Source organism: Balaenoptera borealis, assembly GCF_965194805.1.
Source record: "Balaenoptera borealis genome assembly, chromosome: 7".
NCBI lineage: Eukaryota > Metazoa > Chordata > Mammalia > Artiodactyla > Balaenopteridae > Balaenoptera > Balaenoptera borealis.
The window spans coordinates 116,218,814-116,243,852 of NC_138864.1; the positions used below are offsets into that span (position 1 = coordinate 116,218,814).

Genomic DNA, 25,039 nt, shown 5'->3' on the forward strand with positions numbered 1-25,039 from the left:
AGCTTTGCTCACTTCCCAAATAACTTATTAGGGTAAAAATTTATACATGTTTGTACTCCCAAAAAGTTTCAGAACAAAAACACAACCACAACTAGTACTTGAAAAAGAACCAAAGCAGACCTAACACAGAATTTTGGGGCATCAGTTGACAGGTGTAACAGTGGAAGAGAAAATTAGTGAAATGGATGACAGTCATATTATTCAGAATGTAGCAGAGAGAATAAGATGGTGGGAAATACAAACAAGACTGTAAGAACCATGAAGGATAAAATGAAAAAGTAAGTGTATAACATACATTTAACCACAGCCTCAGAAGGTAAAGAGAGAATAGGGGTAGAAGCAATATTATGAGCTAACAGTTACAAATTTGCAGAAATAATGAAAGACACTGATCTCCAGATTTAAGAAACCCAACATATCCCAAGCAGGATGAATAAAAAGTCTGCATCTAATCACATCATAGTAAAACTGCAGAAAAACAAAGTCAGAAAATTTCAAAGCCATAAGAAGAAAAAAGCACAGATTACTTGCAAGGATGAGAGACTTCTCAAAGCAATAAAGGAAACTGGAACACATTAGAATATCTTACATGTGCTTAAAGAAAATATCTGTTAACCTAAAATATTAACCAAGCGTTCAATATTCAGTTAAAATGTGTTTCAAGAAGGAGGGGGGGTAAGTATTTGTACAATCAAAAACTGAGAGTTCACCTCCAGCCAACCCACAGTAAAGAAAATGCCAACAGATGTACTTCTGGCAGAAGGAAGATGATCACAGAGAGGTCTGGGATGCAAGAAAAAAATGGAAAAGCTAAGAAAAGTAGAGTAATAAATATGTGGGTAAATTTATACGAACACTGACTACATAAAACAAATAATGTCATGTGAGGTTTAAATATATATATAAAGAGCTAAAACACATGACAATAGCAGCATTTGAGTCAGGAGAGGACAAATGGAGTTACAGGGTCCCAAGGCACTTATACTAGAAGGAAAGAGAAGGTAATGATTACTGTTAGACTTCAATAATAATGAGTTGAGGACCCCTATTATAATTTCTTGGGAGACAACTAAAAGAACAGAAACAGAGAGCATAGCTCACAAACTAGGTGGGGGCAGAGGGTGATTAAAAAGAGGAGGGGAGGAAAAAGAGAAAAAGAAACAAAAAGACAAAAATAAGGTATAAATTCAAATATATCAGTAATTATATTGTATGCAAATGGACTAAATGCTCAAGTTAAAAGACAGATTATATGGCTGGACTTAAACAATACAATTTGCTGGTTATAAGAGACATAAAACAAGGATACAGAAAGACTGAAAGTAATAGGATGGGCAAATAAATACCACAAAAATAGGGATCAAAAGAAAGTACAGCTATATTAAGCAACACAGAATCTAAAGCAAAAAATATGAGATAAACATGTTCACTTTATAATGATAAAAATTTCAATTCACCAGGAGGACAAAACAGTAGTGGAGATTTTGACAATTCTCTCAGTATCTGATAGAATAAACAGGCAAAACAAAAATCTATGAAATATACAAGATTTGAACTGCAGGATTAAAAAAACATGGCCTAATGAACATTTATAGAATCTTACACCCAACATCCATAGAACACACATTTCTTCTCAAGCACACATGGACCATTCGTAACAAGTGATCATACACTGGGCCACAATCAAATTTGAAGGTCTGAAATCAGAAATTCTCTGGCCACAGTTCAAGATAGAAAGCAATGACAAAAAGTTAACTAGAAAATCTTCATGTGTTTAGAAATTAAGAAATAATATTCTAAATAACCCGAGTCAAAAGATAAATCATAATAAAGGCTAAAATTAATGAATAAACATCTACCTCAAAAAGTTACAGAAAGAATAGCAAAATAAACCTTAAAAATACAGACAGAAGGAAAACTAAAAGAACAGAACTGATGACACAGAAAACAAACATACAATAGAGCACTGAAGCCAAAAATTGATTCCTTGAAAAGACTTGTAAACCTCTAGCAAGCTCAAGAAAAATGAGATAAAACATAAATAAACAATGGTAGGAATGAAAAGAGGGAGGAAACTATAGATTCTATACATGCTAAATGCAAAAGAGGGTATTATGAACAATTTTATGCTAAAAGATTAGAAAATATAGGTAAGACAGGCAAACCTGGGTCACAAAGAAAAAAAATATTTGAATAGTCCTAAAATTGTTACTTATATTAAAAATTATTCCCCCTCCAAAAAAAAAAAAAAAAAAATCCCAGGCCCAGATGGCCTCACAAGCAAGTTCTAGCAAATATTAAAGGAATAAATAATTCCAATATTATATAAAATTTGCACCAGCAAGTAGGAAAAAAAGACTTACTTCCTAACTCATTTTATGATAGCATGACCTTGATACTAAAACTTGGAAAGGATGATACAAGAAAGGAAAATTATAAGTCACTCTCATTTATGAGCAAAGATGCAAATAGCAAGTTTGGTCTATCTCAGGAATGCAAGGTGGTTTTAACACTAAAAAATCTAATCTGCGAAATCTGCCACATTGACAGATTAAAAGAAAAAACCATATGACCATTTAAAAAGAAGCAGGACAAGTATCTGATAAAATTCAACATTTACTTATGATTAAAAAGCAAACAAAACCCCTTAGAAAATTAAGACTACAAGGATATTTCCAAAATCTGGTAAAGGGTACTTATAAAACTCCTATGCAAATAACATGAGAGCAGTCTCTTTGAGATAAGAACAAGACAAGAATGCCTGATGCTACCATTTCTAATGAAACTTATCCTGGTGTAGTAAAATAAGAAAAAGAATTAAAAGGTATAGAGATTGGAAGAGAAAAAGCAAAGCTGCTATTGCAAATGCTGTGGTTACACATGTAGAAAATGAAAAAGAATCTGTGGATAAATTACAAAAATCAATAAAGGGGCTTCCCTGGTGGCGCAGTGGTTAAGAATCTGCCTGCCAATGCAGGGGACACGGGTTCGGGCCCTGGTCTGGGAAGATCCCACATGCCGCGGAGCAACTAAGCCCGTGAGCCACAACTACTGAGCCTGCACGTCTGGAGCCTGTGTTCCGCAACGGGAGAGGCCACGACAGTGAGAGGCCCGCGCACCGTGATGAAGAGCGGCCCCCGCTCGCCGCAACTGGAGAAAGCCCTCGCACAGAAACGAAGACCCAACACAGCCAAAAATAAATATAAATAAATTAATTAATTTTAAAAAAATCAATAAAAAGAAAGATTGCTAGATACAATAGCAGCACATAAAAAGTAATCATATATCCATATACCAACATTATAAAGCTAAAAAATGAAATAAAACACCATGCACAAATGCAGAAAAAATGTCAAGTATGCTGGAATTTAACAAAAACTATGCAAAGACCCCTTTAAGGAGAATTATAACACATTATTTTTTTTTATAACACATTATTAAGAGACTTTAAAGAAGACCTAAATAAATGGAGATATACATCATGATCATGGATTTGAAGTGTAATATGTAAAGATATTAATTCTCCTCAAATTAATTTATAGATTCAATTTAATCCCAGTCAAAATCTGTAGAACTTGACAGGCTGATTGTAAAACTGATATGGAAACATAAAGAGCCAAGGATACGTAAGGCATTCTTGGGGGTGGGGGGGAAGAAAAAAGCAAACTCTCTACCAGGTATCAAGACATATTTTAAAGTTGTAGGAATGAAGGTAATACAAAACTGATGAAAGAGCCCCCAAACAGACCCATGCATATGTGGACACTTATGCAGCAAGGACAGACTTTTCTGTAGGAGGTCCTGAGACACCATTTATATACCTGTATGGGGAAAAAATGAAATTAGACACCTGTCTCACAACATAAAAATTTATTCCAAAATAGATTAGGAACACGCATGAAAACACACGTGAAAGGAAAACTACAAAGGTTGTATAACATAAAATCAAAATATCTTTATGACTTTATGGTAGGAAGTGTTGTCTTAATCAAAACATAAAATGTACTATCCATAAGGGGAAAAACTGGTAACTTTAATTATACTAAAATATATAGTTCATTAAACTATAAAGAATGAAAGGATAAGCCAGAGTGGGAGAAGACATTACAAGAGAGATAACCACCAAAGGAATTATACCCACAGTATAATAAACTCCTACAAATCAATAGGAAAGGGAAGGGGAGGGGAGGGGAGGGGAGGGAAAGGGAAGGGGAGGGGAGGGGAGGGGAGGGGAGGGGAAGGGAGAGGAGGGGAAGGGAGGGGAGGGGAGGAGAGGAGAGGAGAGGGGGAAAGAAGAACCCAGTAAAAAAAAAATGAACAAAAGATGTGACTAGGCACACAATAAAAGGAAATACAAGTGACTGATATAGACATGAAAATATATGTAACCTCATAAATAACTGGAGGAATGCAAACTAAAACCACAATATGCTCACCATATTGGCTAAAACTAAAAAGTCTACTGATACCAAATGTTGAAGATGATGGGGAGCAATGGAAACTCATATACCACTGGCTGGAGTAAATTTGGTACAGCCATTTTGGAAAACAATTTTGTAAAAGAACTGAAGAATCCTATATTCTATGACCAAGCGATTCCTCTTTTAGGTACATGTACCTTAGAGAAACTCATGTACGTGTGCACAAGGACACTATGCAGGAAAAGTTACAGAATCATTATTTCTAATAGTCCATCAACAGTAAAATGCATAAACTACAGTATAGTCTCACAATGGAATTCTGCATAATAAAAATGAAAGAACTATAGACCCATGCAATAACTGAATGAATTATATGAATGTCAATATTATGTTAAAAAAAGAGACAAGAATATATACAATGTATTCTATTTATTCCTAAAGGTTAAAGCCAGGCAAAGCTGAAGTACAGTGTTTAGGGATTAAACTATAAAGAAAAGCAGAGATAGATCATAACAGTAGGATCGTAGATTCCTCTAGGGAGTTGTGATCTGGAAAGGATTGGGGGGAGGTGTCTGGATCCTGGGTGGTTGTTATTAAAAGGGTATATGTTTTATAATCATTCATTAAGTTATACATTTATGCTTTAGACATTTTTCTGTATTCTTTCACAGTTAAAATACTTTTTTTTTTTAAATTAATTAATTTATTTATTTTATTTTTTTTGGCTGTGTTGGGTCTTCGTTTCTGTGCGAGGGCTTTCTCTAGTTGTGGCAAGTGGGGGCAGCTCTTCATTGCGGTGCGCGGGCCTCTCACTATCGCGGCCTCTCTTGTTGCAGAGCACAGGCTCCAGACGCGCAGGCTCAGTAGTTGTGGCTCACGGGCCTAGTTGCTCCGCGGCATGTGGGATCTTCCCAGACCAGGGCTCGAACCCGTGTCCCCTGCATTAGCAGGCAGATTCTCAACCACTGCGCCACCAGGGAAGCCCTAAAATACTTTTAAGGATAAAATTCTATCTACAATCATATAAAAAGATTAAGCAAACAAAAACCTTGTATTAATCTAACAACTACAGCAAAATATGAAAAACAATGTATCTTAAAGATCTGTGGATACCCCAAAATAAACCTGTTCTCATTTGAGGACTCCAGTACAATTGCTTCCATAATGTCTTTGGGAGTCTGAGTAGAGTTTGATGCCATCAAGACAAAAAAAAAGTCAAAACCAGTTGTCAAAACTAACATGATATTTCCATTTGAATATTCAATCCCTGTAACTGAATCAAGTACTTGCAATTTACTTCTATAGAACTGAAATTTCTTTGGTTTTATCTGTCCAATTTAGATATACTTCATTTATTTCCACAGAAAGCAAAGGTGAATATGCTAATTGTTTAAAAAGTTTTTTTAACTGAAAAACTATCAATTTCCAATCCAATAAAATAAACCTTATGCAAAATTTTTTACTTATTTATGCACAACCTACTGGGTCCATGGTTTTTTATAAGACACCCAAAAGGGTTTCTGTAACCCAAAGAAAAGGTTAAGAATCACTGGATAATGTATTCACACTTCCCAATTTCAAAACTTACTCACAAAGCTACAGTAATCAAGACAGTATGGTACTGACATACAGATCAATGGCACAGAATTGAGAGTCCAGAAATAAACCCTTACCATTTAGGAGCAACTGATTTTCAACAAGGGTGCCAAGATCATCCAATAGGGAATAGTCTTTTCAACAAATGATACTGAGACAAATACATGCAAAAGAATGCAGCCACACACCATATATAAAAATTAACTCAAATGGATCATATATGTAAATGTAAGACCTAAAATTATAAAACTCCTCAAATAAAGTATAGGAGTAAATCTTCATGGCCTTGAATCAGAAAATGGTTTCTTAGATCCAGCACCAAAAGCACGAGGGACAAAAGAAAAATAGATGAATTGGATGTCACACTACAATCTGAAGGCTTCTGTTTTCTCAGCTTAGTTTAGTATGAGATAATCAGCCGAGTCTAGAACGTGGTAGAGCAGTGTGAGGAAAGGAAATACAAAATAGTTGATCTGAGGAATGAAGACCAAGAAACAATAACACTGCTAGGTAGCACTGAGACTCTACCTGAGGTCTGTGATAATGAATTCCAAGTGAAATCATCTCTGCACAGCTGTGTGATTGTTTTCATTTTCTCAGCAATGTTCAACCATATCTTCAGGTTTTAACCATTTCTAATCAACTGGCAAAACATTTATAGCTTACATTTATCAAAAAATTTCAGAACTTAATGGTAAGTTTGGTAAATTAATAAAAAACAGTACATCTGATAAATTAGTAAATCTGAAAAACAATCCTTTATATTAATCACATAAAATATAATTTTAAAAATCAAATTAAACATAAAAATTAAATGCCCCTAGACCAAGAAGGTTATTTCAGATCTTTGGACGGCACTAAAAGGAACTACTACATACATTTCAGTTTCTCTCTCAAAGGGAGGGATAACTTCTCCCATCCCTCAGCCCCCGTTAAAAGAATTCTAGAGTCACTGTAGCTTTAACAGATATGTTAAGAGCAAATGCAGTAGGACACATAAAATGCAGAACTCTGAAAGCAAACTTTCTAAGAATAACTTTCAAATCCCCTTCAGTCTCTCACTCCATTTAGTTCTCTTATAAAACTTTCCTTCATATACAAATCGCTCCATTTTTTCCTAATGGCAAAATGTTCAATGTTTATTAGACCATTGGGAGTGTGTGTGTGTATGTGTGGGGGGGTTTCCTATAGCGGTGACAATCTGAGCTTTTCTGAATAGCTTCCATCTACAGAAGAACAGCCTCATTGCCATTTGGTGAGTGGGACAGTGACAACTTTAGCACTTTCTATTGTCTTAATCTTCTGAAGTTGTTGCTTAGCTGGCATTTTTCTTTTTTGACACTTAACGAGAACAGAATTGAATTAATGACTAACCAGAATTCCCTGGGATCTGCCAAACACTCTCTTTCTTCCGCTTGGATAATGCTCCCATTTATATTCCCTCCTCTTGGTGTTAGAAGAGTAGGTGGCCAAATTCTTTAAGATCTTCCTGCCAGTGGACTTCATTAGATATTCCTCTTGCTTCAAATGTTCTCCCCATTCCTCAACAAGGAACCTTACACTACCTAGGCTTCAAAGCTCAACACAAATTCCTCCTCCTTGGTGAAACATCACTGGATCACCCCATAGAAAGTCCTGCAACATTTGATTCATACACATTTCCACTCATTGATGTCTAATATTGAGCTATTTTACACACCCTATTTCCTGAGTTGAGCTCAAGACTTCTCTCAGGACCACTTACAGTGCCCTCTCAACATGATGATCCCAGTAAATTTCTGTTGGTTATTAACTGTGCTGAAAACTTATTTTAAAATTGATCCGTTGTGGTAAAGTTATAAGCAGCTTAAAAAAAAAAAAAAATTCTGTTCTGCTTGAACTTTTTAAGAATTTGGTATAGGAACTAAAGGCAACACAGTTGGTAAAAAAGGGAAAGATCTTTCAATGTATGAATTAGTAGATTTATCATCTTTCCTTAGACGGTAGTAGGATGTAGCAAAAATGAAATTCATTCATTTAAAATTTTGCTTCAGTGCAAGTTTTCGCCTGTGTTTCAAAAGTTCATCTTTCTACCCAGGCGATTTTTATGACTTCTTCATAGAGGACTGAGTCATCCATTGTGCAACCCTCAAAGCCTCACACTAATACCATCAAAGAGGATGCGGAGTGGCCTTTGAGATGAATTAACACCAGGAATATAGAGGGTGGTTTATAACCTGCTCTTCATATTTCCTTTCATATCATAACTCTGGGGTCAGCTGAGGCCTTGGGACAACTATAAGCCAGGCAAGGACTGCCCAGTCTTGTTTCACGCCACCAGAAAAACAGGTGTCAACTGGCTTCAGTGGGATGCATAGATTTTGGAATTAGAAAAACTTGGTTTGGGGACTTCCCTGGTAGTGCAGTGGTTAGGAATCCGCCTGCCAATGCAGGGGACACGGGTTCGAGCCCTGGTCCGGGAAGATCCCACATGCCACGGAGCAACTAAGCCCGTGCGCCACAACTACTGAGCCTGTGCTCTAGAGCCTGCAAACTACAACTACTGAGCCCGCGTGCCACAACTACTGAAGCCCGCGTGCCTGGAGCCTGTGCTCCGCAACAAGAGAAGCCACAGCAATGAGAAGCCCACGCACCACAACGAAGAGTAGCCCCCGCTCGCCGCAACTAGACAAAGCCTGTGTGCAGCAACGAAGACCCAATGCAGCCAAAAATAAGTAAGTAAAATAAATAAATTAAAAAAAAAAAAAAGAAAGACTTGGTTTGATTTCTAGCTCCAGTAGTTTTGACTTTGAGCAACTTCCTTAATTCCTCTGAGCAGGAGTTCTCCTAGGATTAAATAGGACAATGTATGTAAATACGTAAAGCATATGGCTTAGCATATAATAAGAAATAGTACAGTAAATATTATTAAGTAATGAATAGTAACCATTAATATTATTATGCTTCTATTAGGTACCAATCATAGCTTATACAGCTCTGGGCTTATTACCTATGAGGTTGGAGCCCACGCAGGAAATTTGGCTTTATGACTAGGCTTAATATTTTTTTCTTCAGTGATGTCTCTTCAGAGCACACATTAGACACTCAAACGGCCATTCTTTAAGGGAAAAAGAAGAGAATTCGTTTTCAATTTTTAATTCCTTTTTGACGGTTGAGTTCTCTGGAGTCAGTCTACCTATGTTAAAATCCTGGGCTACTACCTATATGTGCCTTCGGGTAACTTTCTCTGTCTGTTTTTGGTCTCATCTGAAAGGATGGAGATAATGACAGTATCTCCCTCAAAGTTAAGAGAATTAATTAAGTTAATAAACATAAAATGTTCAGAACTGAAACTGTAGAACAATTGTTTTGGTGGTCCAAAAATCTTACTTTGCTAACCGGTATTAGCTTAATAGGTTGATATTCCTGCTAAAAGTACTAGGATGCCAACAGGCATTTTCACTTTTAAATTGCATTTTATGCAGTGTTTTAACCCTAAGATACTTTATTATCAATTATCAGCTAAAGCAAAAATTTATAATTTGCATATATGAAATATTTTCAGTGAAAATCAACCTGGTAGTTTTTTATTAAACCTGTGGTTCAGAAAAACCCAACTTCCGTTATTCTCTTGCTGACATGTAAAACTCTTTTCAAAAAATTAAGTGCTTTTCTTTACAAGTTGAGTATGGCATTGAAGATTTTATTTTTTGACACATTAAAGCTATTTACTGGCATATAATATGCTTAACTATACTTAATAAGGATTTTGAATGAAGTGCATACTCTGAACCAAATTCCTTTGGTTCATAATAATCTCAGAAAATTAGATAGTTTTTCTACCTCTAATAGCCAGTTCATGCTTCCAACTGTCCTAGGGCTTCCTGAATTATTTCCAACCAGCTGACTCAGAACATCTATGCTAATAAGGGTGAGGGAGGAAGACAATATAAAAAGGAAATGAACAAAGAACATGAAAGGAAAATAAGAGGGACTGAAGAACCAAGAGGTGAGCTCACTGATACAAAATGCACCCCTTAAAAAGCTGAAAATCCTGTTGACATGCTTCTAATAAAATTTGTTCCAAGATGAATGTGTGAAACATATACATCAAATATAATTTACATGCTGAGCATTATACTACTTGCCTCTAGAGCACAGAAAACATGCTTGTTCTTGTCACTGTCTATCTGACACCTGAGTACACAGGGTAGGCAACGTAAATGGTAAATGGATTAAAGTATCTTTACAAATAAGCATAAACAAACTATTATCTCAGGAAGGTAATAATTTCTATTAGGATGCTCTAAAGAAAGAAAAGTTGCTTTAAATTTCTGAAATATCCAAAAAGCTAAGTGGATTTGCTTTTCACCACTTTGTGGTCGTTCCACTAGCTCTTCAATCTCTCAAACTAACACCCTCTTACTCCTCTTTAGGAATCTACTTTCTGCCTGTCCGGCTATGCCTGAGGTATGCCAACAGTGACTAAGGAACGCTATAGTGCAAATGGTGCCCAGCATATCTGCTATTTCATGAAGACAGACCACACTTCTACTTATAACCAGTGAAACAGCAAATAAATGCCATCCCAAAATGAATATTATGTGAGAATTTAATAAGAATTTTGTAAATCATCTTAGGGGAGAAAAAACTTGCCATGATGATAAAGGATAAACAGTAGCAATTACATAAACGTTTGCTTGGAAATGTTAAGTTAATAAAGGAAGGAATTAAAAACTGTGCCATCATTATGTACATTACTGCCTTCATTTTTTTTTTTTTGGCTATGTTGGGTCTTCGTTGCTGCGCGCGAGCTTTCTCTAGTTGCGGTGAGCGGGGGCTCCTCTTTGTTGTGGTGCGCGTCCTTTTCATTGTGGTGGCTTCTCTTGTTGCGGAGCACGGGCTCTAGGCGCGCGGGCTCAGTAGTTGTGGCTCGCGGGCTCTAGAGCGCAGGCTCAGTAGTTGTGGCGCACGGGCTTAGCTGCTCCACAGCATGTGGGATCTTCCCGGACAAGGGATCGAACCCGTGTCCCCTGTACTGGCAAGCAGATTCTTAACCACTGCACCACCAGGGAAGTCCCCGCTCACAGAATATTTACTGACGGAAAGCAGAAATTCCAAGCACATTAGGGAGGCATTAGTTTGGGCTACTATCCTGGCTAATACCCTATCATAGTCAAAATTAAATATGAATTTTGCAAATATAAAGGGGTAGAAAATGGATGTGAGGAGGAAAAAATAAATAATGGATGACTTTTTCTTTCGAGATCTTAGTTTGAAATATCCATACTTTTTGTCAATGAAAAAGGATGCATTATTCCTGAATGTTCGAGTTTAGTCGCAGGTATATAGTCCCATTGTGCAAAAAAGATCTCTGTTCATTACAGATTTATATATTATGCCCATTTATTCTGTTCTCCTTTCTTGCAGCTTCTAAGTGTCCTTATGTTAACTTGATTTTCCAAGTAGGGTATCTACTAAAAGAATACATAGATTAAATAGATAAGTAGAAATAGATTTTTTAAAGATAAACCAAAAAAAAAAAAAAAAAGATAAACCAATAGCCATCATGCATTTTCATTTCAACCCAGCTGACAGTTTTAATTCCCATTGTGAGCATGGTAAGGAAAGCTATATTTTCCAGGGTCTAATGACACTTACAGAAGATTTAATATATGCACGGCTAAGAGATCACACCCTGGGATAAAAGACAACAGCAAGTCATAAACTTTTATATTGCGGACACTTAGTGATGAGTCAGCTACAAAGGACAGGAGTCACCTCAAGCCGATCCAGTTCCCTAATAACTTTTCTCCTCTTGTAAACAGTCTTCAGTGCCAAATCTAAGGGGAGAGACTACATTCTGAGTGAAGCCAAGAGAAAGGATTCATCTTAGAGAACTTTCTGTTGGGACAGAAACTAAGGTTTCTAAGGGGGACTACTTAACACCTTTAGCAGGTTTCTTCATTCTCAATGAAGGATGAGTTAAGAGTAGAGGTTTGGATCATGGAAACCCTGACATAATCCTTAACAAACATCCCTACATGAAGATTTCAAAGAACTTCAACAAAATGACAAATCAGAAGTACCCATCAAAAGCAAAACGGGTAGTGCTGAGTTGTCCAGAAAAGGTCAACAGCAAACACTGGACCATCCTATTTCAAAACATACAGTAAGGGCAAAGTGTTAAGTGTATAATACGTAGGGGTTTTTACCTATTAGATCCATTCAGAAGATAATTTATCATTATAGGTTCCTCAAGGTTCACTTTGTAATTCTTCTTTATTTCCACTAGAGGTCAGATGATAAATGATTGGCAAATACAAGAAAAATACAGGCAGTCCTTGCTTTGCATGGTAGTGTGGGAGCATAAAAATAATTATGCAAGTTGAAACTACGCAAAGCTATCTTCGTAATCAATGGGAAAATTACAGTTGTCCCGAGTTTCAAAAATGTTCGTTAAAACATTTAAAACTCTCTTACTGTTGGTTATAATGTATGGAGAAATGAAAAATTACTAAAACATTTACTTAGTACACTGTAATTTAAAACATTATGCTCTTAAGGTTGCCTTCACTAAGTGCTCCTGGCTGCATATCAAGAATCTCTCAAATGGTGGCAGTGTCAACATTCCTACCATCAGTTACTCATTTTATTATTTCATTTATGCTCAATTTAAATTTCACTTCCAGAAACATCACTGTTTGTTCTTTGCTGGACTTTCATCTTTATTGACCACTTCCCTCTTGTGATTACCCAGCTTTGTAGTACGTCACCCTTATCAGTGGGAAACAAGGAAGCAGTACAACAACACCCTTTCCTGTCTGTGTGTGAGCTGAAGAACAGATGCCCAGCTGTTGTGGACACACTGACTTGCTGACCTGCATACTGAAGAGCTAGCAGCAAAATCTATACTTTATTAGCACAGTTACCATATCATGATGACCAAAATTTGAATCGTGTCATGGGGGACTAGTATTTAACTAAACCATGGTGATAGACCGATATAATGAGAAATATATATTTGGTCTTCATCCCTGGCTCCTGGCGCAAGAGCACCTAAAACCCTGGTAAGTTCCTGAGTGACAGAGGAGTGTCTTTTGTTATTCATAACAAGCCCCTTTCAACCACACCTGAGTTTATGCTAATACGGTGGCTCTGGGTGGGTCCCTGGATAGCTTCAGGATGGCTGAGTTTACCAGAGGAGCCAACCAGGATTAGAGAGTGAGAACTTTCAGCCCCACCCCCCAACCTCCAAGGAGGGGAGAGAAGCTGGGAATTAAGTTAATCACCAATGGTCAATGATTTAATCAATCGTGCCTACATAGTGGAGCCTCCATAAAAACCCTACCCAAAGGGGTTCGGAGTGCTTTGGGGTTGGTGAGTGCATTCACGTGCCAGAAGAGTGGTGTATCCCAAACTCCAAAGGGACAGAAGCATGTGGGACCCTTCAGGACCTCACCCTATGTACCTCTTCATCTGGCTATTCATTTACAACCTTTATAATATCCTTCCTAATAAACTGGTAATAGCAAGTAAAGTCTTCCCTGGGTTCTGTGAGCCATTAGAGCAAATTATCAAACCTAAAAGGTCGTGGAAACCCCCAATTTGTAGCCAAGTCAGACAGAAATTTATGTAACCCAGGAATCCACTATTTGCAATTGGTGTCTGAAGTAGGGGGGCAGATTTGTTGGACTGAGCCCTTAACCTGTGGGGTCTACACTAACTCCAGGTTATTACTGTCAGAGTTGAATTAAACTGTAGGATACCCAGTTGGTGTCTGCAGAGAACTGGAGAACTGCTGGGTGTAGAAAACCCACACATTTGGTATCAGAAGTGTTATAAGTAGCGAAACAGTTTTCCTTTGTATGGTGACCAAAATCTGTGCGAATCAGAAAGGACAAGGTGCGGACTACCTACACAGCATCCTCTAGAAGAGCATTTCTTAAACTATCCCACAGGAGTTAAGGGTACACACACAAAGATTCCACAGTCAAATAAGCCTGGGAGATGCTGGGCTAAGATCAAATCACTTTACTTACCAGCAAGACTTCTTGGAGAATTCAACAAATTGATGTGCACTTTGCATTTACCAGATGGGGATCTAGATGGGGGCTATTACTTCCCACCTTAGGAATGTGTTATAGAAGTTAATTTTCAGACTCACCAGCTGTGAAGAATGTACTATAAATTTAATGTTTTATAATTACAATTGTTACAATTTTACAATTTAAATTCACAAACTTTTTTTTTTTTCCACAAACTTTTTTTTAATTTACAATTTTACAATTGGTACAAAGTACCAGCACATTAAGTGTTTTGTGAAACCACTCCCTTAACAACAAAGGATACCAAATTCGTGACAGCATTACCAAGCATTTACAGCACACACTATCGGAAAGCACCTGAGCAAAAACAGTCAATAATCGATAACACACTAAAACTTTTTAAAACTATCATTTTAAACTTAAGAGAAACTTAACAAGATATTTGTCTCAGATTTCCCTTATCACAATATAATTAACAAATATTTATAGGGCACTTTCTAGGCTCAAGCCTGAAGACTGTGTACCCTTACTTTAAAGAGCTGACAATTTTGTCAAAATACACAATCTCCATAAGAAGCAAGATACACCATATCTCTATGCCAGCCATCTGATTTTCTTCTGGGCAAAATTCCCTATGAGCCAGGACTACCCTTCCCCACAGAGCTTCTGTCCTAAGGTAAGAATTCAAAGCTACTATCTAGCACCATGAGCTCTCTGACTTCAAAAATTATAACCTTGCCTGTCAAAACTATTTAAATGATATTTGCCAAGTCCCTTTTGCATAGCTTGACTCCATTCCTGGCTAGGCCCATCCTACTGTCACCAGTGTATCAGAATGACAGAATGGGCAATTTAGGAAGACCTCTTATCAGATTCCCCATCAAAATCTTGAAGTTTTTCTCTAGTTAAGAAAACACAGAAAATTAGAAGCAGCAGTGGGGACTGGTTAAAGTAGATAAGAGACAGCAGGAAAAAGATATAGCAAGGAAGGAGATGAAACACTATCAATGAATTGCTCCCACTGGCCTGGAGCAATTTAGTGCACAGATGAGATGGTCCAACACATGCCAACAGCTCACGGGGCACAGAGAATAACTAAGGTCCATGATGCTTAGACATTAAATGATATAATATTCTATCAAGAAGAGCATAATATATTGTTAAAATCCTTCCAAAAATAGTTGACACATAAAGAATTTTATCTTCTGAGTAACTTTTCTAGGATACTCAGCCACATTTCACAAGTAGAATCTTTCAGTTACAGGAAAATCTTACTTAAGTAGACCATAACATTCCCCAAAGATGGCAATGCTGTTGCTAGTTTTTTATATGCTAATTAACCTGTAAAATGTTAATACTTCATTGCAGTTGTTCCCAGGCTAAAAGATTACTTACTACTATGAAATGCTTCTAGCATTTTAAAAAGTAGGGATTCAAAAGGAATAAAGGAAGGGAGAAATCAATTAAAACAGCTTCAAATTAAAACCCTATCACACATAAACTCCAAGTCAAGGCATCTTTTCAAGGTTGTACCAGAAAACTATTCAATGAAGTAAGCTAGCAGCTTTCATATCCTACTTTGATAGTCATGGTCCCAAAGCATCTGCACACAGACATAAGTAAATGAAAACACACTTATTATATAGGCATTAACACATGAACATGACTATCATGTAAAAAATCTATCTGCTATTTAATAAGTGGAATCCAAACTCTACTTTCAAATCCAATTGTCTTATGATCACTCACTTACGGTCACTCTTCACATTAACAATTTTCTACCCATTTAGGTTGGAGTGTCCCAGAAGCAGACCCTGACGCACGAATCTGAGGGGGTGTCCATATTGGGAGGTGGTCTCTGGAAGCACTGGTAGGGGAGCGGAAAAGGGGGACAGGGAAGGAGAGGAAGCCATAGCGGACACCTTCACGAGCATTTGCCCCTTTGGGGACATCTGGAAGACTAGGCAGAAGGGGCTTCAGGGTGGTCCCAGCAGTGGAAGAGGAAGCTAGGTATTTACCCACTGTCTCCTAATCGACAAAGGTTGAGGGCTATCCAGAGGCATTAACTCCTCAGAATTTCCAGCCTGCTTCAAGTACAAGCTGCTGAGCACCTGTAGCCAGAAGAAGCCCTCAGGTCAAGTCTCAAGTGCTTTCAACAAGAAGTATTCCAGAGATGGAGACACAGACAGAGCTAGAGATAGAGATGGGAACACAGAAAGCCAGGGGAGGGGGATGGGGCTTCTGCAGAGCCTGCTACCTGTGCAGCATTTTAGTCCAGCCAAGCTAATATGCAGACATACTGACATGTGTTCACTCTTTGTACACATACGCTCACCTTAACACTCACTGTGTTCTTCACCCTTCTGTCCATTATCCCTCCATCCTCTCTGGGATGAATAATGAAAAAGTATGTACATAAAATACATATGATAAATAAAGTTATTAGCGGTAAATAGGTATAGACTAAGTAAATAACATTACTAATTAATAAGTAATATTTAATACTTAATTCCTGAACAAAGATTAAGGACAAAATAGTCCAGCTTGATGAGGAAATCCACAACTGATTTGTATACGTGGGAAACCATCACTGGAACTCAGCAATTCTCCAGAGGGAGAAATAATCATTCCTACCAACTTACTATATATCAGTTCCAGAGACAGACATAGAAGTGGTGGGTTTTAAAGACAAATTTTGTCCCACCTCTGAGAGCAGCCTCAAGTCTGGGTTCACCTACCATGAATCCCTTGTGAGACTGGATCACTGTGCAGAAACTGGACCAGGGGAGCAGATGGAAAGAGGGCAATCGTCTTTTAGACAAAAGGGATTAAAATATTTTAGCTATTTTAAGTTCCACAGAGAAAGTAGCACTTCAGGAACTATTTTTATATGAAGAAAGAAATCATGGTGATGACCAGGGAATTTCCAGAGAAATTTTTTTTGCTGAAGAGGAAAGTGTTACGCTAAATTACACTTATGTACCTGCGGTGAGGGGTGGGGGGAGGGTTAGAGGGAGGGTAAACTCTTTGAAATGCGGTGGGTCTTAGAATGAGGAAGGAAAACAAATGAAGCTAGGATAGGTAGAAGAGATTAGGTCATGAAGAGACAGCTAGAAGGCAATGTAAAGCATGGGCGGTGAAAGCAGGGAAAAGGCATATTAGCAGGTGGAGGTGCAGGCCGTAATATTAGTTTCTTCTTCGTTTAGTATGCCACAATATTGTACATGGGTAAAATACACACTTGACACTACCTGCTTTCCTTCCTCAAGAGACGAACTTTACGCTGTAAAATGAACCCAAATGCCTTCTATGGCTCAACCATTCACTCATTCAAAGCACTATCAGGACACTGGAAATACAGCGATGATAAAATCAACAAATCAAGTGTCTGTACTCTTGAAGCTTATATTTTATTGGGGGGAGACAGACACAAAGGAGGTTAGTAGAGCCCAAGGGAGCAGTGGCAGGAGATGATGCCGGACAGAGAGTGTGGGGACCATCTGCAGGGTCTTTCAGGCCACAGGAAGGCTTCTGCTCTGAGTGGGATTCTTTAGAGGGTTTCAAGCAGAAGAGTCACAGGGTCTGACATTTTAAAAGCACTACTCTGGGGTTTCCCTGGTGGAGCAGTGGTTGAGAATCTGCCTGCCAATGCAGGGGACACGGGTTCGAGCCCTGGTCTGGGAAGATCCCACATGCCGCAGAGCAACTAGGCCCGTGAGCCACAGCTGCTGAGCCTGCGCGTCTGGAGCCTGTGCTCCGCAACAAGAGAGCCCGCGATAGTGAGAGGCCCGCGCACCGCGATGAAGAGTGGCTCCCGCTTGCCGCACCTAGAGAAAGCCCTCGCACAGAAACGAAGACCCAACACAGCCAAAAATAAATACATAAATAAATAATTTTTTTTTAAAAAGCACTACTCTGTTTTCTGTGCTGGCAGAAGGAGGGGGATTAGTTAGGGGGCTACTGCAATAATCTCAATTTATATAGGAAAGGGATGTGAAAGTGATGAGAAGTGGTGAGATTCTGAAGGTAAGCCAACAGGATTTTGCTGAAAATGTAATGCAGATTATGAGAGAAGAAGCAAGGGTGACTCCAAAGATTCTGGCCCGAAGGAGTTACCACTGACTGAGATGGAGAGGACTATGGGGTGTGTAGAGCTGATTGGGAGGGGAGCTCTGGAGTCTGACTTTAGATACACTAGAGGGCAGGATGCCTGCTGTTCATCCAAGGAGAGACATTAAGTTGGCAACTACATATTTAAGACTAGAGCTGAGGGAAGAGGTCTACAAAGGAGATAAAAATTGAGGGATCATCCACATACAGATGAAAGCTGAAGTGGTGGGACCAGATAAACGCTAGAAAAAGAGAACTATTGAGGAATGAACCCTGTGGTACTCCAGTGACAAAAGATCAGAGAGATAAGAAGGAACTGCAATGAGGAGTGAGGGGGAGGAAGGAAGAGCGAAGCAGGAGGAATATCAGTATAGGGATTTCCTAGAAGCCAACTAAGGTGAAACTCATTGGTAACTTTGATAAGAACTGTTCCAGTGGAGTAGTAAAGATGAAAGCCCCATTGGACTGGGTTGAGAGAGAATGGGACCTCAATTAGATAAAGAGAGAAGGGAAGAAAAACAGCTGGAGGCATTAAATATGGACAATTCTTCTGATGAATTTTGCTATAAAGGGAGAAAAGAAATGAGGCTGCAGCTGAAGGAGGACTATAAGGTCAAGGACTTTTCTGTTCAATGAAGTTATATATTATTTGCACACTAATGAGAAAAACAATGATATTGTGAGAGAGGGGGTAATGCTGAAGTCATGTCCTTGAATAGGGGAAAGGAGATGGGATCTAATACATCTAATACACCTAAGGATAATTTCCAATGACTTAGCAGTTTCCTTTTCTTCCTGAAATTACATTTCCAGAAATTTCCTAATTCTGAAAATAGATCTCTCCATACTAAAGCAAACTTTGGCTCACATACAAATGACTGAATGCAAGATGTGTAGCACTGACACTTCAAAAACAATGACTAGAATAAAAAATGTCTAAAGGGAAAAAAATGTCATTTATTTGAAGACTATATGCTATTTTGACAAATAGATATGCTACTTTTCATCATTTAAGGATCCCTTCTTTCTGTGGGTGTGTACAAACCTTCTAATTACTTTTTATTGATCTAGTTCAAGGTCTACCAGAGTGTAGAGTTATGCATACCTGGAGGAATAGACTTCAAGCAGGCTTGAAGACTGTTAGAAAGATGGCACACAAGAGAAGAAGCTGATCCACAAGTCATCCAATCTTGCCATAAATACTGAGGAATATGCTGAGGTTGTGAGCAGTTACTCACACCTGCTGGGCAGACAAGGTCACCATTAAAATAGGGAGGAACCCAGAGGAGCCCAGCACCGTCAACACTGTGAGAATGGTTGAACCTGATGGGATCCAGTTCCCAGATGGCATCATCATTGGCAACAGGGCACCTTTATGAGAACTGCAGGCCGGGGAAGCTTGTCCTGCCAATGGGACAAATTCTGCTGGGCCTCCTGCTTTATAGAGCCATTCTCATTTGGTTAAGATCTTCAACTCTTTACTTCCATTAAAGAAACCTGTATCCTTTCCCTGTCTCTGTATTACCCTTTTATCAATCACCATCACCCTTCTGACAATCTTACACATAAACATTTTAGATGATGAATACTCTTTATCTCAATAAATATATCTTTTCTCACAAATATTAAAATATGTAGTGAGCACTGCAAACATATGATTTAACAGAGACCACTGTTTACAACAAAATTAAATTTAAAAAACCAAAATCCATTTAAAGTTGTTTTAAAGAAAAATATTAAATAAATATTACAAGTGCTACACAGATATGGTAGAAACCATGACAGTGGTCAATAAAAGCTTGAAATGTGACAGTGGTAATGAAACCAAAAATCACTGATGTGGTGAAGAAAAAAGAAAAGTCATGCATATCTTAAAATCATTTGATCTTAAAGTCCTAAGAAAGCTTGTACCACAGTCTTCCTCTCTCCTGTCCAAAGAAACAAAAGATCCTTTCAAAGCACTGGAACTGGTGAATGAATCATGCAGCAGCCCTGGGGCCAGGATAAGACTAAAAACAAACCACCCTGCAACTGGCAGGAGGTTAAGTGGGTAGATTCCCTGGGTAACACTCCTGAAGGGACAGGCAGCCCCAACGAGGTGATCCTGAGGGAAAGAGGTGTGTGAAAGACTTTGGAGCTTTCAGAGGATAATCATTTCCAACAAGGGGTTCAAGAAATGAGAAAACAAGTTCAGATCAGGGATTCTGATCTCTCCTCCCACAAAGGGAGAGGCAAGAATAGGAAAATAAGGCAAGCAGAGCCCAGTGCTGACTACTTGGCATTTGGATGGTTGGAAAAGCAGGCGTGAGGAAAGAAGTCCCTGAATTGAATAGAAGGGACTCTGCTCTCCCAGTAACCATGGCATCTAAGGAAATGTTGATCCTCTGATATGCAGAAAATAAGGACAGGCCAGCAAAAAAAGGAAAGTGACTTCAAGAGCCAGACACACAGAAAGCCAGCCTTAAAATAGGAAGAATGTAAGAGAGGAATATGAGTCAGACCTGTGAAAAGTTAAATTAAGTAAAAAGACTAGAATTCCTCTAATCTGCAGAGAGCTTATATCCCAAGGTTCCTTCATAAAGTAGTAAAGTCAAAAAAGACTGATCACATGTCTACAGTGTGGCGTGCGTGACAGGTGAGGCACTGTAGGAGGAGGTCACAGAGAAGAGGAAAGCCCCGGGAACCCACAAACCCAGGCTCTGGGAGAGAATGCTCCCCTGTGGTCGGTCACCACAAGAAAGCTTCTGAAGTCATTGATGGGAACTGGCCAGAGAGCCTCTGCTTCGAGGGTGCCTTTTGCCCTCTACTTCGTCACTTAATGGCTCAGTCAGGATGCTTTCCAAACTGCTTCATTGTTCTGACTTTTGTTCATGTGTTTTGTTTTGTTTCAATAATCTGTGGGGTTCCTGGGCAGTGTGAATATCTCCAGGACTTCCAGACAGATTCCAGGACCATTTTCTTTTCTTTTCTATATTTATTAATATTAAAGTATCCATAGGACACTGTATAAATCAAAAGGACCACAGTGGACTACATTCCAATTTCTTTGTCAAATAGGACCACTCATCTGACAACAGCTTTTGTGCATTAAAAAACACCAAATTACCTACAATGGTATAGCTTCCTCCAGCTTTTGCAGTTTCGTGATTTATTGCATGATATCAGACTGTTATGATTACTAACTGATAAATAGAAGTCAATATTATGTTTGAATTTCTGTGTTTTGTGCTCAAGTAAAACACTTCCAGTTTACAAAGGAAGAGTTCAGCACTTCTCCACAAAGCATTATGAAAGAGTTTTATTTCCCCCTCCCCATAATAAAATACAAATTGGATATGTCATTCTATTGCCTCTAACGATGATTTTTTGATGTATTAGAATTACCAGATGAATGCAACTTACATACTGGTAAAGAAGTATCTTATGTGTGCATAGTTAGTATGTTTAAGTTCATCAAACTTATATTTCAGTACCAGTGTTCCTTATGCTTCCCGTCTTTGATCCACAGTCCCTTTAGAAAATAAATTGTAAATAGGACTACAGCTAAAAACAATTTCAAATTGTATAATGTAGGAACTTACCTTAAGAATATGTAAATGCTCATCAAGAATAAAGATAAACACACAAATCTATATACATTGCAGCACTATTAAGTAAATACAAGAAAAAGAGAGGAAGAGAGAGAGAGAGAAGAGAAACCAGCTGAAGAATTCCTCAACAGAGAACCAGGTAAATTATGGTAAATCCACAGAATGGAATTCTACACAGCCATTAAAAAGAATGAGATATCTGTATATGCTGATGTGAAAATCTCTCCCAGACCTGCAGAATATTTTAATAAATGAAAAAGAGCAAGGTACAAAACCATGTATACCGTATATGAACCCTTCCATCTGGATGGAAATTCAAAATTGTTAATGGTGTTTACCACTGGGGAAAGAGGACTGTAGGAAGGAGACAAGAGACTTTCACTTTTCACTTTTTTTTTTTCAGATGTTTATAGCATCTTTTTTTTTTTCCACACACACACACACACACACACACACACTGTATTTTATTTTTACAAGAGATAAACAGACTGACACCAAGCATTGTAAATGGATGACCACAACAAAAGCAACAATGACTGCAATTACCAAACACGAAACACACTCATACTATGTTATAATATTGACATTCAATCCAGTAATCCTCCACTGTAACAGCTCCTTTACTTTGCAGTGAAAATTGATTTCTATATTCTTTGCCTCTGAGTCCTTGTGGGATTTTTTTTTTAATTCAAACAGAAAGTCACAAAAATTATAATCATCCTCATCAGTTCACTCAGTCCCATGTAATTAATTTTTTTTTTCATCTTGACCTTTTGTTAGCACTTTTATGAGTTCATCAGTTTTTCATTAGAGTTCTGAAAATGCTTATTCATTCAGTTCAGCAGTACAGTTACCAGAAACCTGTACTTGTCAGAGTCTTTCCTATGAATTCCTTGACGATGAAACCCTTTTATAGGAACATATTTGCAAAAGCATCAGAGTACACCCAGAACTGTCTGTAACTGACAAAAGACTTAAAAATGACCACGGTTAAAGATTTGATGAAAGTTCATAATAGTGCAATTGACAAGGACATTAAGTTTTTTCTGAGATATACATTTTAAAGTAATAACTAGAATTATGACATAACATTATACCAGAACATATAAGATTTTTAGAAATTTCACATAATGTCTGAAACATTTATATTAACATATTTCCATAGAGATAACCCAATGAAAGTTTAGTATTAGTTGTTTTGTTTGTTTTTTTATACTGCAGGTTCTTATTAGTCATCAATTTTATACAAATCAGTGTATACATGTCAATCCCAATCGCCCAATTCAGCACACCACCATCCCCACCCCACCACAGTTTTCCCCCCTTGGTGTCCATATGTCTGTTCTCTACATCTGTGTCTCAACTTCTGCCCTGCAAACCGGTTCATCTATACCATTTTTCTAGGTTCCACATACATGCGTTAATATACGATATTTGTTTTTCTCTTTCTGACTTACTTCACTCTGTATGACAGTCTCTAGATCCATCCACGTCTCAACAAATGACTCAATTTCATTCCTTTTTATGACTGAGTAATATTCCATTGTATATATGTACCACATCTTCTTTATCCATTCGTCTGTCGATGGGCATTTAGGTTGCTTCCATGTCCTGGCTATTGTAAATAGTGCTGCAATGAACATTGGGGTACATGTGTCTTTTTGAATTATGGTTTTCTCTGGGTATATACCCAGTAGTGGGATTGCTGGATCATATGGTAAATCTATTTTTAGTTTTTTAAGGAACCTCCATACTGTTCTCCATAGTGGCTGTATCAATTTACATTCCCACCAACAGTGCAAGAGGGTTCCCTTTTCTCCACACCCTCTCCAGCATTTGTTGTTTGTAGATGTTCTGATGATGCCCATTCTAACTGGTGTGAGGTGATACGTCATTGTAGTTTTGATTTGCATTTCTCTAATAATTAGTGATGTTGAGCATCTTTTCACGTGCTTCTTGGCCATCTGTATGTCTTCTTTGGAGAAATGTCTATTTAGGTCTTCTGCCCATTTTTGGATTGGGTTGTTTGTTTCTTTAATATTGAGCTGCATGAACTCTTTATATATTTTGGAGATTAATCCTTTGCCCGTTGATTCGTTTGCAAATATTTTCTCCTATTCTGAGGGTTGTCTTTTCGTCTTGTTTACGGTTTCCTTTGTTGTGCAAAAGCTTTGACGTTTCATTAGGTCCCATTTGTTTATTTTTGTTTTTATTTCCATTACTCTAGGAGGTGGATCAAAAAAGATCTTGCTGTGATTTATGTCAAAGAGTGTTCTTCCTATGTTTTCCTCTAAGAGTTTTATAGTGTCCGGTCTTACATTTAGGTCTCGAATCCATTTTGAGTTCATTTTTGTGTATGGTGTTAGGCAGTGTTCTAATTTCATTCTTTTACATGTAGCTGTCCAGTCTTCCCAGCACCACTTATTGAAGAGACTGTCTTTTCTCCACTGTATATCCTTGCCTCCATTGTCATAGATTAGTTGACCATAGGTGCGTGGGTTTCTCTGGGCTTTCTATCTTGTTCCATTGATCTATGTTTCTGTTTTTGTGCCAGTACCATATTGTCTTGATTACTGTAGCTTTGTAGTATAGTCTGAAGTCAGGGAGTCTGATTCCTCCAGCTCCGTTTTTTTCCCTCAAGACTGCTTTGGCTATTCGGAGTCTTTTGTGTCTCCATACAGATTTTAAGATGATTTGTTCTAGTTCCGTAAAAAATGCCATTGGTAATTTGATAGGTATTGCATTGAATCTGTAGATTGCTTTGGGTAGTATAGTCATTTTCACAATATTGATTCTTCCAATCCAAGAACATGGTATATCTCTCCACCTGTTGGTATCATCTTTAATTTCTTTCATCAGTGTCTTATAGTTTTCTGCATACAGGTCTTTTGTCTCCCTAGGTAGGTTTATTCCTAGGTATTTTATTCTTTTTGTTGCAATGGTAAATGGGAGTGTTTCCATAATTTCTCCTTCAGATTTTTCATCATTAGTGTATAGGAATGCAAGAGATTTCTGTGCATTAATTTTGTATCCTGCAACTTTACCAAATTCATTGATTAGCTCTAGTAGTTTTCTGGTGGCATCTTTAGGATTCCCTATGTATAATATCATATCATCTGCAAACAATAACAGTTTTACTTCTTCTTTTTCACTTTGTATTCCTTTTATTTCTTTTTCTTCTCTGATTGCCGTGGCTAGGGCTTCCAAAACTATGTTGAATAATAGTGGTGAGAGTGGACATCCTTGTCTCATTCCTGATCTTAGAGGAAATGCTTCCAGTTTTTCACCATTGAGA

At 37.9% G+C, this 25,039-nt stretch overlaps 1 protein-coding gene across 3 annotated transcripts in view; it reads right to left on the bottom strand.

Moving 5' to 3' along the window:
- KDM7A (lysine demethylase 7A) overlaps positions 1-25,039 on the bottom strand; it is a 79,467-nt gene that overhangs the window by 40,822 nt on the left and 13,606 nt on the right. The gene's annotated exons all lie outside the window — the stretch shown is intronic.